The sequence below is a fragment of the Eubalaena glacialis genome, chromosome 9, assembly GCF_028564815.1.
Source record: "Eubalaena glacialis isolate mEubGla1 chromosome 9, mEubGla1.1.hap2.+ XY, whole genome shotgun sequence".
NCBI lineage: Eukaryota > Metazoa > Chordata > Mammalia > Artiodactyla > Balaenidae > Eubalaena > Eubalaena glacialis.
Window position 1 is genome coordinate 2,508,711 of NC_083724.1, and position 13,945 is coordinate 2,522,655.

Below are 13,945 nucleotides of genomic sequence, written 5' to 3' on the forward strand. Positions count from 1 at the left end.
GGAGCCTGGGGTTGGAGGCTTCTGTCCCGGTTGGGGGGTGGGGTACTGTCCACGGGTGGCCAGGGGCGGGCGGGAGTCTGGGGGCGTGGTGATGGTGGGGGGACCGGGCTTTGCAGCCCTTAGGACTCACACTCCCTTTATAACAAATACCCTTGAATGCCTCCTTTACTGTCTGTGGTGAAATTCCCAGAAACTATAATCTAATTACATGCCTAGTTTAAAAAGTCAATTTAATGCCATAACGGGAACATGAGATTCTCGGGCACAGCTGTCGTAGAAGGAAAGATGAAGTTGTCCATCTCTTACAGAGCGGGGTCCCTCAGCTCGTGGTGGTGGACACATTCAGACCAAGACAGACGTGGAATTCTGACTAAAATACTGGGGAGGATTGCCCTTGGTGACTGACTCAGGAGGGGCCTCGGGTCTTGAAAAAGTCACGAGCACTGCAAAGCACATTTTCCCCATGATTTACGCAGCAGTGGCATTCCTAGAAAATTCCTAGAATTAAGAGTGTGTGTGACGAAATGTTCACACGTTGAGGTGTGGGGAGGTCATTTTGGCTCATACGTGATTTGGCTTGAACTTTGCACTAACAGCCTGTCTTATGGCCTCTCAAACACACGCATCTGCTTTAACCATTGAAGAAAAGGATGCATTTGACAATCAAAATGGAGCCACTGTGGTTCAGGCTTTGAGGATGGAGCTGGGGGCCATTGTGGATGTGGTTTCAGACAGTTCCTGCTTCACTGAGAACTTGAATTTTCTTTTTCTTTTTCTTTTCTAAAAAATATTTACTTATTTATTTGGCTGCGTTGGGTCTTAGTTGCGGCACGCGGGATCTTCATTGTGGCGCGCAGGCTCAGTAGTTGCGGCACGTGGGCTTCTCTCTAGTTGTGGCGCACAGGCTCTAGAGCGCACGGGCTCAGTAGTTGCGGTGTGCAGGCTTAGTTGCCCTGCGGCATGTGGGATCTTAGTTCCCCGGTCAGGGATGCTACCCGAGTCTCCTGCATTGGAAGGCGGATTCTTAACCACTGGACCACCAGGGAAGTCCCAAGAACTTGAATTTTCTTTTCCTTTTTTTTTTTTTTTTTTTTTAAATATGTATGTATTTATTCATTTGTTTGGTTTCATCAGGTCTTAGTCGCGGCAGGCCGGCTCCTTAGTTGCGGCATGCGAACTCCTAGTTGCGGCATGCGTGTGGGATCTAGTTCCCTGACCAGGGATCGAACCTGGGCCCCCTGCGTTGGGAGCGTGGAGTCTTAACCACTGTGCCACCAGGGAAGTCCCGAGAACTTGAATTTTCTGACCTGTATCAGACTCAAGGTCATCACCAGCTGTCCTCAAAACAGTGTTTGCTAGTCGCCGCCACCTGCACCCTCACGGTCTCAAGGTCTCCCTGGTAATTGTGCATTCTGAACCCCAACTGACCCAAGCACCCTTCCTTCTTGCCCGCTCCATTCCTAACTCTTGACAAACAACTGATGCGATTTTGCGGGTTTTCCCTTTACAGGCCTCCCCCCTCTTATAGTCCGGGGGACACAATTCGCGTGCTTCTTGAATCTGTCTCCCAGGCTGTGGTCCTCAGTTTGGCTTGAGTAAAACTCCTTTCCATTCCTGTTACAGATTGTTTATTGATTATTTCCGTCCACACAAACAATGCTGAGTTTGAAGCAGAATTAGTTTCTAGTCCCGGATGACGTCATGGCGAGGCCTCAGCTGCGTGGTGCCCGGTGGCCCGAGGAAAGCCACGCAGGTCAAGGAAGCTGCTCAGGGTTTGGGACCCGAGGGCAGGGCCGGGTGTGTGGAGGATCCAGTGTTAGAAGAAACAGGAACGAACGAGGGTAGTGGGTTCACCTTCAACGTCCTGCACGCCTAACGCACCTCCCGAAGGGTCCCTTCCGTTCGCCCCCGCGCTGCACAGCCTTGCCAGGCGGAGGTGGCTGTGACTGCTCTGTGGGGACCGTCAGAAGGAACTGTGGACGTCAGGTGGATGCTCTAGTTTTCCAGGTCATGAAGCTTGACAGTTATTAGTGACACGCTGCCCTGAAGGTTCCTTAGAGCATCAGGCTTACATCAACCCCATGGGAGTGCTTTTACGGCCGCGTGGCCGACGTGGAGACCCAGTGTCGTTCCCAACCCAGACGTTGGGTGCTTGGCGTTAGGAGCGGGGAGAAGGCAAGGCGGCAAGCGGAGAACCTCCCCAGTGGTCAGCCTGCAGACGCGGATCTGTGCAGCGCCACTCAGAGCGCACAACCGCGGCCCCACCCGGCCTGAGGCCACCTGCCGCTCCAGGACCCGGGACCAGGGCACGGGGCCTGCCGCCCGCCCCCTCTGGGGCTCTGGGTGGGCCGAGGACTTCCTCTGTGGAGGGTTGAGTCAGGGAACGGTCCGGGCTCCAGACAGGTGAGTCCTTGGAGAGCGTTCCTGCGGGGACTGCTCCCCGTGCCCAGGCCCCGGCTGGCGCTGTCTGCTGCCGGCCCTGCGACCTGGATGCCCCGAGCTTGTTGAGCGGCTGAACGCTCCCACCCCGCTTTGGTGACTTGGGAAGCTCAGCGCACTTGCTGGTCTTTCCTTGGAGAGAATGAGTTTGCCACTCCCGGTGGGCTCTTCCTCCCTAGGCCTGCGTTCGGCCACGCCCCTCCGGGCCACGCCCATCAAGGCATCGCCCCCTCCGGACCACACCCCCGGCCACGCCCCTCCGCGCTCGCCGGCTTTACCCCCCCCAGGCCTGTCCTCACGAGGGAGGTCCGGGTTTTCCCCTGCGTGGTTTTAACGGGGCTGGGGAGTCGTGGGAGGAGCTGCAGCGGGGAATAAACGGCTCCTGCTCTGCAAGGACTGTCCAGAGCCCTGTCGGTCCCCTGACCCAACCCTCCACAGAGAAAGTCCTCCTCCAACCCAGAGCCCGAGAGGGGGCGGGCGGCAGGCCCCGTGCCGCAGTTCTGCTCCTGCACCCGCCCCTCAGGGGCACTCGGAGCCTGTCCTCCGGCATGTGGAGAGATGGGCCGGCCCCTGCAGCAGGGCTCGTGGCCACAGGAGTCTGAGGGCAGAAGGGGCCCGGCTCACTCTCAGCAAGTGGGTGGGGAGTGTCCACCAGGGCTGGCCTCTGTTGTGCCCCCATTCTAGGACCAGCGGGTCCTGGTGGCACTCAGGAAACGTTTGACGGGACGTCTGGCCAGGCAGCACGTGGAGGCCGTGCGTAGACTGGGGGAGCCCTGGAGTTGGCCTGTTGCCGGATTGCAGTCCAACCCGGTGGGTGTGGAGGCCGGTGGGCCTCAGGCCCCAGCTGTGGGCTCTGCTCCTGGACCCTGCGCCCTGCGCTGCCCTGTGCTGGGTGCTCAGTCTCCCCTCCGCACCCCGCCGCCCCCTGACAAGCTGCGCATGCGTCGGTGTGTCTTATCGGGCAGGGCCTGGGCTGGGGGAAGGACTCGTAGCTTCGTGGGCCCAGCAGCCGGTGTCTGGGAGGTTGCAGGTTTGAAAGAAATCGTGTTTGCAAACAGGACCCCCGTAGGTGATCCTGCGCGGTCCAGGCCTCCTCACTATTCAGAGGGTGCCTCGCAGGCTGTGGGGTGACCGGGGTGCCCCACCCATCCCAGGCTTTCCTGGGATCAGGGGCTGGGTTCGGTGTGGCGGCCGCTTGCACCTGGGGGGGAGGTAGGATGGCGCTGGTGCTCAGCGCACCCACCGATGGCTCTCCCTCTGAGAACTGGAATCCAGCATCTTCCTGCTTCACCCAGGCCCCGTGGGCAGCACAGCCCAGGCCCCGTCCCCTGGCCGCATCCCATCTCTCGCCACGTGTAGGCAAGCAGGTGCGCCCGGTTTGAACCACATGCCCCAGGGCCGCAGGCGAGGGTGGGCGGAGAGGCGTCTGGCCTGGCTGTTGTACTGGGACCGCAACTCTCCCAGCTGGGTGACGTGGTGTCACCTCTATGACCTCTGCTTCCTCACCCTCACTGCAGAGTGACTGCCGTGTCACGTTGGCGAGTCCAGCCTGGGGCCAGTCTCAGAATCAAGAAGAACAGCCTGCTGGGCAGGAGACTGTGTGCTCAGCCCCACCCGCTGCTGGCTGCTGCACCCCAGCCCGGGCACCTCCTTCCCGATGACGACACTTGACAAAACCGACCTGTCCAGAGCATGGCTCTATTTCACCAGAAGTTTCTTTCTCCCTAGTCTGGCCGAAGTGAGCTTGGAAGTGGACTCGCCCAGGCCATGTGCACATATGTGTGTGTGTGCTGTCCAGGGGGAGCGTCAGGACTGAGTGCCAGGCATGTTCCCAACCTCCGGGCTCCCCCATGCCCCCCCCGCCCCCGGCGGTGATCCAGGGCCTCTGAGCAGCTCTGGACCCCAGGTGTGGGCGGTGCCAGCCCTGCTGAGGTCACACGTGGGACCAGGGGCCCGGGGACTTGGTGTCGCTGGGAAGGAAACTGGGGGCTGAGATGGGGCAGGCCAAGTGGGCAGAGCCCCTGGAGAGTGGACAGGAAGCTGGGCATCGGATGCCCCCTGGACAGGCCAGGACGGAGCTGCTCTCCTCCACTTGGTCTCCTTCCAGAGAAGAGCCCTGTGGGGTCTCTGTTTCAGGGTCTCAGAAAGCCCATGAGGCACTTCAGGGTGGGTCCCACTCCCTGGGCTGCCACGGGGACGCTGGAGCCAGCAAGGGCAGGCTGGACCAGGAAGAGTGGGGGTCCCGGCCAGCTCTGCCCCCCAGTTCTGAGGCCTGGAGTTAGCTCCTCCTCCCTTCAAACTGTGACTCTGACCCTCCAGGTCCTGGGGGACCCACGGCCACAGATTTGTGGGACCCCCTCCTGTGGAGCAGGGTCTCTGACACCCACCTGAGGCTCATGTGTGAGCCGTGGGGTCAGCAAGGTGACCGCCAGCCCCCCAGGCCGGTCACAGGGGCCACCCTCTTGCCAGGACTTGCTCTTGTCCTGAGGGCCACGGAACGAGCCCCACTGCCCCGCGGAAGCCAGGCCGTGAGAATACCCAGGCCACGTGCAGGGACCATGCGGGGCACTTAGGGGACGGCCAGAGTCCCCCACCACGCTGGGCATGATTCCGGCCCCAGCATCTGCACCCCAGCTGCTCTTCCCGCCAGGACCCCAGCTCTGGAGCAGGGCCGGCCTGTCCTGACCCCCGGCGGCCAGCACGCTGAGAGGCTGAGAGCTGCGCCCGGTGGCTGTGTGCGGGGCGGTCACTGCAGCCCAGCGCGCACTCGCCGGCCTTTAGGACGGAACTTTGGGCCTGGCCTTGGGGCTGGCCTGCCATCTGCTGCCCCGGGAGCCCGGGACGGGGGCTGGGGACCTGGAGACGCCTGCGCTGCTGGCTGCGCCCCGGGGGCAGGGCTGGGGTAAGCGTGGGCCCCACCGGCTTCCCTCCCACCCTCGCCCACCTTGACCCACAAGGCTGCCCAAGGAGAGGGGCCTGCGGGCCTTGCTCCTGAGAGCCCATCCCGCCTCCTGTGAAGAAGAGAAGGAGGTGCTCTCCCTTCCGCCCCCAACTCTGAGCCTTCAGAGCTGCTCCTGGCAACACTCAACACCCCGCATCGTGACACCACTGCATCTCGTTCTCCAAGTGGCAGCTCTTGCACCGAGGCTCCTCAGATTGGTCCAAGGATGGAAACGGCAGCTTTCAGAGAAGGCTGGGGCCCCGCGTTGTCCCTGGGGCTCCCCACAGGAGGGGCTGATTCTGCAAGCCACCGACCCGCCCCCGCATGTCCCTCAGGCTGCTCTCTGCCCAGGCTCGCCGCACCATGCCCCAGGGCAGCCCTCCCACCCTGGGGGTGGGCTCAGAGGCCTAGCCAGCAGACACGGGGTGGCGTGGGTGCTCAGCCCCTGTTTACAGCCCAGGGATGGGCAGCAGCCAGGCCGGGCCAGCAGGTCTGGGCAGGGCCTGAGGGCTCCAGGGCAGGTGCAGTGAGACTGGGGACTGGGCAGGTTGGAGGGCGGGGCAGAGATGCCTCAACACATGAAATCTTAGGGTGGGACTTCTCTGAAATCTTTAGCTTCTTCCAAAGAGCACAGAAACCTGTTAGAGGCTGTTACTTGATGATGGGGGGCAAGGGTTCTGTCACTCACCCCCAAGGGTGGCCCTCGATCGTGTGGCCTGCCTGTTCCCCACAGCGGGCGCTGACCCCACAGTGCCCACTTGGGCTGGCGTCCTGCCCCTGTGTCTCTGCGTAGACCCAGCCCCTCAGGGATGCTCAGCCGAACCAAACCTGGGGCCCCCAGCTCTTGGCCCCATTCCGATGCCCAGTGATCCTATCTCGAGACCCTCAATCACATCTGCAAAGACGCTTTTTCCAGATGAGGTCACGAGCACATGTTCTGGGTAGACATGAATGTCTGGGTCACGCAGCAACTTCTCCGCAGGGGACCCCTGTAACCACAGGGACAGGAGCTTCCCTCCACCCCCTTGCTGCGGGGTGAGGCTGGGGGCTGTGTCCCCCTACCCTGGGCTGTTTAAAGCCAGCTGGGCTTTCTCCCCCCAGGCGGGCCTTCCGGCCAAGAAGGCGGCGGGCAGGACGTGCCTGCGGAGGCCATGGGGGCGGCTGTTCTCGGCAGCATCCTCTTCCTGGAGAGTGCCCCCCTTCAGCCCCGAGACCCCAGGAAAGGGCCCTGGCACCCCAGCCCCGACCAGCAGTGCTGCCCGTCGTTGCTGACGGCAGACGCCCTCTCTCTAGGGTCCAGGCACCCTGCTTGCTCTCTCTCTCCTCCTCCTGCACATCTTCCCGCCGCCACCGCCGCCGCCGAGTACAGGTGTAGGTGCCCAGCCAGCCTTCAGGAGAACAGCCCCCAGGGGGTGCCTGACACATGGTCAACTCGCGTGTTTGACGCGAAACCCTTACCTCCTCCAGGTACTCACGCGCTCATCGCGGCTCCCGGTGCCCCTGTGAGAGCCCCTCCCCCCTCCAGGCAGGGCCCCCACCCCCCAGCTTCATCCTGTCACGCGGGCGGGAGCAGCGAGGTGCGGGCTGCCTGCCCAGAATCCGAGAGTCGGCTGCTCTCAGCGTGATTATTTCAAGATGTGTCTACAGGGCCTCCGCGCCGAGTTCACGCCCGTGGTCGCCGGGCTGGGATCTGCTCATCCTCTCCCCGCGCGCCTGGCAAGGGCAGCGCTGGAAGCCCAGCAGCTCGCGAACCCCGACCTGTGGCTTCTGGGGGTTGTCAGGGATGCGGCGGCCTCTGGAGGTGACCCAAGGGGCAGCCTCTCTGCCGGCACCGTGTCTGGGGAGCGGGGACCCTGTTCTGGGCGGCGATGTCCAGTGCCCAGGGTGCTGTGCTGACCCTGCCTGGCTGCAGGGGACGCCTCGAGTGTGACCCACTGGCCACCTTTGGGGCAGGGGAAGCCGTGGTCCTGCAGCCCCCAAGGCCCATGGTTTCTCCGGACGGGCTGCAGGCGGATGGACCTGGATGCCGGATGGAAGAAGCCAGGCACAAAGGGCCGCACAGCCTGTGAGTCCATTTACACGAAACGTCCAGAACAGGCAGATCCACAGCTGGAAAGTGGGTCAGTGGTTTTCGGGGGCTGGGCAGGGGGTGGGGGTGACCGCTGACAGGAGGGGTCTCCTTGGGGGGGCGATGCAGATGTGCTGGCACTAGAGAGAGCTGGCAGCTGCACAGAACCGTGAGTGAGTGAGAGGCCGCTGAACTGTGCGCCTGAAAGCGGTTAATTTTATGTATGTGAATTTCATCCCCAAATTTAAAAAAAAGAGAAAAAAAGCCTAGATTGCTTCCAACTTTCTTTCCAGTTACAACTTTTATGATTTTTAAGCCCATTCCACCTGTATTTTTTACCTCCTTTATTGACTAATCAGTGTCATCAAACTGATAAATTCCATCTCCCAGGAAGTTCATGAACAAATGACAAAGGGGAAAAAATCCAGAGCGGAGCTCAGGGAGGAGCCGTGGGTGCAGCGTCCGGGAGCCTCTCCTTGGGGACAGCCGGCAACGGCCATGTCTGCAGCGGAGGCTCGGGGAGCAGTGGGGACGCCCAGGCAGTCAGGGCTGGGCGCTGCCCCTGAAAGGGCGTGGGACAGGCTGACAGTGAGGAGGCCGGACCCCAGGCTGCCTCTTCCAACTGCGGTGGAAAACGGCAGAGCAGAAAGTCTGGAAAGAAGGCACCCGGCGCGCCGGAGTCTCCCGGGGGCAGGCCGTGGGCTACCCTCGCTCTTTCTTCGTATTTGTCTGTGGTTTTCAAATTTACCGCCTGGGCCCGTAATGCTGTTATAATCAGAATGGTTTACTAAGCCCAATCTGCATGTTTCCTCCTAGAAGAATAGTTTCTAGTTGGTGATACATTTCTAAGAGCGATGTTTTAATACCGTCAGGTGGGCGTGTCGTGGTTTTGTCTCTGCACGTTTAGACGTGGAAGTAACGGGGCTGAGGGGCGTCTGTCGTGGGTAGAATACAGAGCCTGGACCAGAAGGGGCTTCTGGGGTGTGGGAGCTCACCCCCGACCCCGGGGACCCCACCTCAGCTCCTGGGACCTGCCTCAGGGCTATGGGGGCATCAGCGTGCAGCATCCACGTGGAGGAGGGGGGTTGGGTGACCAGCCCTCTGTCCCCGGGGCACCTGCAGAATGTGACACCAGACCCAGGGTTCCTCAGCAAGCCAGGCGTTTGGGACCCACTTCCCCCAGTTGGCCTGGGGGTGGGGGTGGGGGCGCCTGCTGAGTGATAAATGTGTTTAATCTCTGACGACCTAATGCGGTTATTTAAAAAGCTCACCTCAGGGCAAAAACGCACCTGCCAAATGTTGTTCGAACCTTATTATTAGAAAAAATGGTGATGTGTTGAAATTACCTTCTTGTGATGAGGTGGCCAAGCTTTGGCTTTCCTCTCTAAAGGGCCTGGTCCTTCCCACCCGGCCATCCTGGAGTCATGGAGAAGGTACAGCTGCAGGGACACAGGCTGGACCAGGGTTCCCTGGGGCTCTGTCCCGACGGAGGCCGGCGGCGTCCTCACTGCCCACCCCCGTCCACGCCCGCAGGCATCCTGCAGGGCTCAGGTGGGGCACCCAGGGGCTCCAGGGCCGGACAGACAGGTGAACGGGCGCTTCCATCCGGGCTGCGCTGCTGAGCGGGACGTGAGCCCAGGGCATGATAGAGCTGGGGGGAGAGGAGGCTGAGGGGGAGAGCATCTGCAGGAACTGGGTTGCTGGGGTCCGTGGATGAAGGAGGGAGGGAGGGGGTGGGGAACAGGGGCGTCCAGCAGACTGCAGGCCCTTTCACCTGGAGCTGGAAGGTGAGAGGGAGGACCACCAACCTCACCAGCGGAAGGAGGGGCAGGGCCCAGTGGGGGAGCAAGTGTGTCCACCCGGAGGGGGCTGGACAGATCAGGGCCCGCCTACAGGGACCCTGTGTGGGCAGCCGGCTGTCTGTGGGCAAAGGGCCCAGGCCTGCCTCTGCCCCTCTGTCTCTGGCCAGCCTGCCTGTCTCTCCTCCCCCCCTCCTGCCCCGCCCACCCTGCCATTTATAAGCTCCCACTCCTGGCCCATCTGCAGGGGTGGGCCTGGGACCCAAGCGAGCCTTAAAAAGGAAGGAAATCCCAACACAGGCTGCATCGTGGATGGACCTTGAGGACATTATGCTGAGTGAAGTTGGCCAGTCACAAAAGGACAAATCCTGTAGGATCCACTTATATGAGGTCCCTAGAGGAGTCACATGCATAGAGACAGGAAGTAGATGCTGGGGTTCAGGGGCTGGGGGAGGGGAAGGGGAGTGAGTGTCTAGTGGGGACCGAGTGTCAGTTTGGGAAGAAGAGAAAGTCCTGGAGACGGATGTGGTGATGGTGGCACGACAACGTGAACGTGCTTGACGCCCCTGAGCTGTGCACTTAAACATGGTTACGATGGTGGATTTTATGTGATGTGCATTTTACCACCGCAAAAAGGGGGTGCTGCTGTCTGTACCCCGAAACCTCTTGAGGGAGGGGCGGAGGGCATCGGTGCCCTGTCCTCTTGGTGATGCTTGGCAGAGAGAAGGAGCAATGGCTGGGGAAGGGGACTCACGGGGTCGGGTGCCCCCAGGAAAGCCTCAGTCACACAGGGGACGCCCGGGTGGGGGGAGCCCCGCCTGCCGCCGGCCTGTCCCTCTTTCTGTGTCTGGCGCCCAGGACCCGACCCGGCACCCACAGCTGAGGCCCCGCCCTCACTCCCTCAGGCGAGGCTGTTTGCCCAGTGGCCTGCTCTGTGCTGCGTCCCGTCTGCTGCCAGCTCCGCTTGGAGGTCCCAGGCTCACCCCAGGGCAGGGGAAGGGCCCCTGAAGTACACCTCTCTCCCAGGCGTCTGAAGGATGCCGACGACGGTGACAGTGACACCGCCCTCCTCTCTTTGTCCCGGGGGGTGTGCGGTGGCCTCAGGCACTCCAGGCTTCTTCCTGGGGCAGCCGGGCTGGGAGGAGGCACCGCCCCAAAACCCCAGGGGTCCCCTCAGTGCCCCCCGGACAGGGCGAGGCCCCTGGTCTGGCAGGTGTCTCCTCGCACGGCACAGAGAGGGGACCACTGCCCTGCAGACGTGCGCTGAGGGAACCCGTGTCTCTGGTTGGTGGAGGGCCCGCTGGGAGCTGCCCTGGCGAGGAGTTGTGTGCTGCCCACGCTGGGCAGAAGCCGGGCCGCCCCCAGCCGAGGCTGCGCCCCAGACTTCCTGCCCTTTGCCCGGACCAGGAACCCGGGACTGCCCGTTGGCACCCTGCGCAGAACAGGTCTGCTTCCCGTGGCCTCCTCGACGCCACCTGCCGTCCTCCCCAAGTGGCAGCAAGAGAGGGGGGCTTGGGGCCCAGTGGCTGTCAGACTGTCCCCTAGAGTGGCCCTCCTGCTTACCCTGTCGGGGACTGAGGGGCTAGTTTAGGTCCCATGTGGCCCCTAAGAAGAGGTGAGCGTCCGCTCCGGTCCACAGGTAACTGTCCCCGTGCGCCTGGGGAGCCGTCCGTCTCAGGAGCATCGTGCCTCCAAAGTTCAGACGGTCCCACAGGACACGTGGCAGGCAGTTCTGCCCAAGTCTCTTGGGATCAAGGGGGCAGCTGAGTGGGACCCCCCCCTTCGGGGGTCGTGGGGAGAGGGCGTGGTCAGAGGTGAGCGTTGCAGGAAGTGCCGGCCCTGACTGTGGGCCTCAGGACCGGGGACCCCAGCGTTGGGCTTGGGGTGACAGAGACTTGATCCCCTCCGAGGCGTCCCTGCTGCCCCTTCCCGTCCCGCCACGAGGGCTGGGACCCAGGGCCGGTGTGGAGGCTCCGTGGCCCACGATCTGCTGACCAGTGAGGAAGCAGCGTCCACTGGCATCGTGGCCCGGTTGCCAGCAGCCTGGTGCCGGTGCGGGACGGGAAGGCCTCTGCAGCGTGAGGACGGGGCAGGCTGCGGGCAGCCCGTGGTGGTCTCAGAGGAGCTCGGGGCACCGTGTGGAGACTGGGCTGTGTCCTGGGCTCACCTGTCCCCAGGAGCCAGAGGCGGACAAGGAGAGAGCAGAGAGCAGAGTCAGGGTGGACGGGCTAATCCCAGGAGGTGTCTTGGAGGATGAGGACCAGACGGCTTCTCCCACGGGGGGAGGGGAGGCAACATGTTACTGCGGTTTGTGGTCCTTCACAGCCCGGCCCTCCCGACAGACTCTCCCTGCCTCTCTCGCAAGGGGACAATTAAATTTTAATTAATTTAATTAATTAAGTTTAAATTGAATTAGCACTTCTCCCTGGGGGAGTGGTGATGAAGGAAGTGTCGGGCGGCCGGGCGTCTCAGGCCGAGTGCTGGGGCACATGGTGTTTGGTGGGTGGCCGGGTCCGGGTTAGGACCGGTTGGCCCCTTTGCACCCATTTGGAGCCACATGTGTCACTGGAGTGTCCCCAGGATTCTCCCAGTGCTTGGTTAGCTGGGGAATCCCCGAGTCTGGTAACCACGGGGATGGGAGCCGCGTCGCCGGGCCTCCCCACGCCGGGTCTGCGCCCACTCTCCTGCTGCCGTCGGGGGTCCCCCTGCATGCTGGTTTGTGCCCAGCTGCCCACTAGCCAAGGTGAGCAGGCCGTCCTGCCAGGCCTGCCCAGAGGTTCTCACAAGTGCTAGACGGAAGGTCCGGTAGTAGAGCACTGGGGCAGGTGGTCCATGGGGACCTCAGCCGTCGGCTGGGGAGAGAGGAATTCACGGAAGGGTGTCCAGGCAGGGAACAGCATATGCTCCAGGCCGGCAGAAGGGAGGACAGGACTGAGTCCCTGGGGTTGGGGGAGTGGGGAGTGGATACAGCTGGCTTGGCAGGGCCAGGCCTCGGGGGTCCTCCAGCCTGGGGGCTTCTCTTGGGAGCGCTGGAGCCCCTGAAGGCTTGGCCAGGGCTGGGGGCTGGCCTTGAAGCTGGGGCTGCATAGCCGGGCCCCGGTTTTGCTTTGTTCTTTTAGTTAGTAGATTTTATTTTTTAGAGTAGTTTCAGGTTCACAGAACATTGAGGACAAAGTACAGAGAGTCCTCCCCTCAACCAGTTTTCCCTCTTCCTAACATCTGGCCGCCGTAGTGCAGTGCGTGTGTTACAGTTGAACCCCTGTGACACACGGTTATCAACTAAAGCCCACAGATTACGTTAGGGCTTACTCTCAGCGGTGCACATTCTATGGGTTTGGGCAAATGTGTAGTGACGCGTACCCACCATTATAATAGCATACAGAATAGTTTCACTGCTCTAAACATCTTCTGTGCTCCCCTGTTCATCCTTCCCTCCCTCCCTCCCCCTGGCAGCCACTGATTTTTTTACTGTCTCTGTAGTTCAGCCTTTTCCAGAATGTCATGTAGTTGGAATCACACGGAGTGCAGCCTCTGCAGATTGGCTTCTTTTACTTAGTAACGTGCATTTAAGGTTTCCGCGTATCTTTTCATGGCTGGAGAGCTCATTACTTTTCAGTGCAGAATAATATTCCACTGTCTGGATGGACCACCGTTTACCCATTCACCTACTGAAGGGCATCTTGGTTGCTTCCAAGTCTTGTCCATTATGAATAAAACTGCCGTGAACATCCGTGTGCGCGTTTTGTGTGGACAAAAGTTTTCAGCTCCTTCTAGAAAATAGCCCGGAGCACGATTACTGGATCTGTCCCATTTTCATTAACCGGGGTGGGGATGGCGGGGGGTAGGGGGATTTTTTGGGCGTTGATGGAGAGGAAGGGGCAGGCCGCCTCCAAGCTACCCTGCCCTCAGCGTCCTGGTTTGGGAGCTCCGGGGGGCCTCTGCTCCCCCCCAACCCAGGCTCTGGCCCCCTTCCCAGCTGATGCCTGGTCTCCTCTCGCTGGAGCACTGCTGGGGCCACATTCAGGCTCGGGACCCTGTCCTCACTGTATCCGTGTGATGCGGGGTGTGTGTCAGTCCTCGTGGGGTCTCCTGAGATCCAGGGGGACCCAATCCCGTAGGGTGCCGACCTCTCCTGGCACCTCTGGCCCCCGGCCGCCCAGGAAGCCCTGAACGCTGTCCACACACACAGCCGGCACCACCCGCAGAGCCCTCTGGTCCAGCGAGGAGGTGTTGGGGGGCTCAGGTCTCTCTGTCAGAGGGGCCCCGGTGCAGGTGGTGTCTCTCACACGGGCCAGCAGGGGGTTCCCCCTGGGAGGCCCCTCTGTGTCCAGCTGAGGATGTCCCAGATGCATCCTGCCTGCACCAGCCAGACTTCCTTGCACCTGTCACCACACCTCGGGATCGGAGTGGGAATGTGGTTTCGATATTTAATGACATCTGACATTCGTCCACAGATGGCCGGAGGGGCCGCTGATGGCCCCAGCTGCCCCTGCGACAGCGCCCGGCTCGGGGCGGCACCTCCTCAGGCCCGAGTGTCCCACCCGGCTGTGAGGACCAACTGCAGCTGGACGTGTGACTTGATCTTCAGCTTTCCTCCCTGTGAATCAGCTCTCATTGCACCGAAATCACCTTTAGACGATAGGACCAGGCACACTGGCTGTCGCTGCCCCGGAGGATTCTAGGCGGGTGGGCTAGATG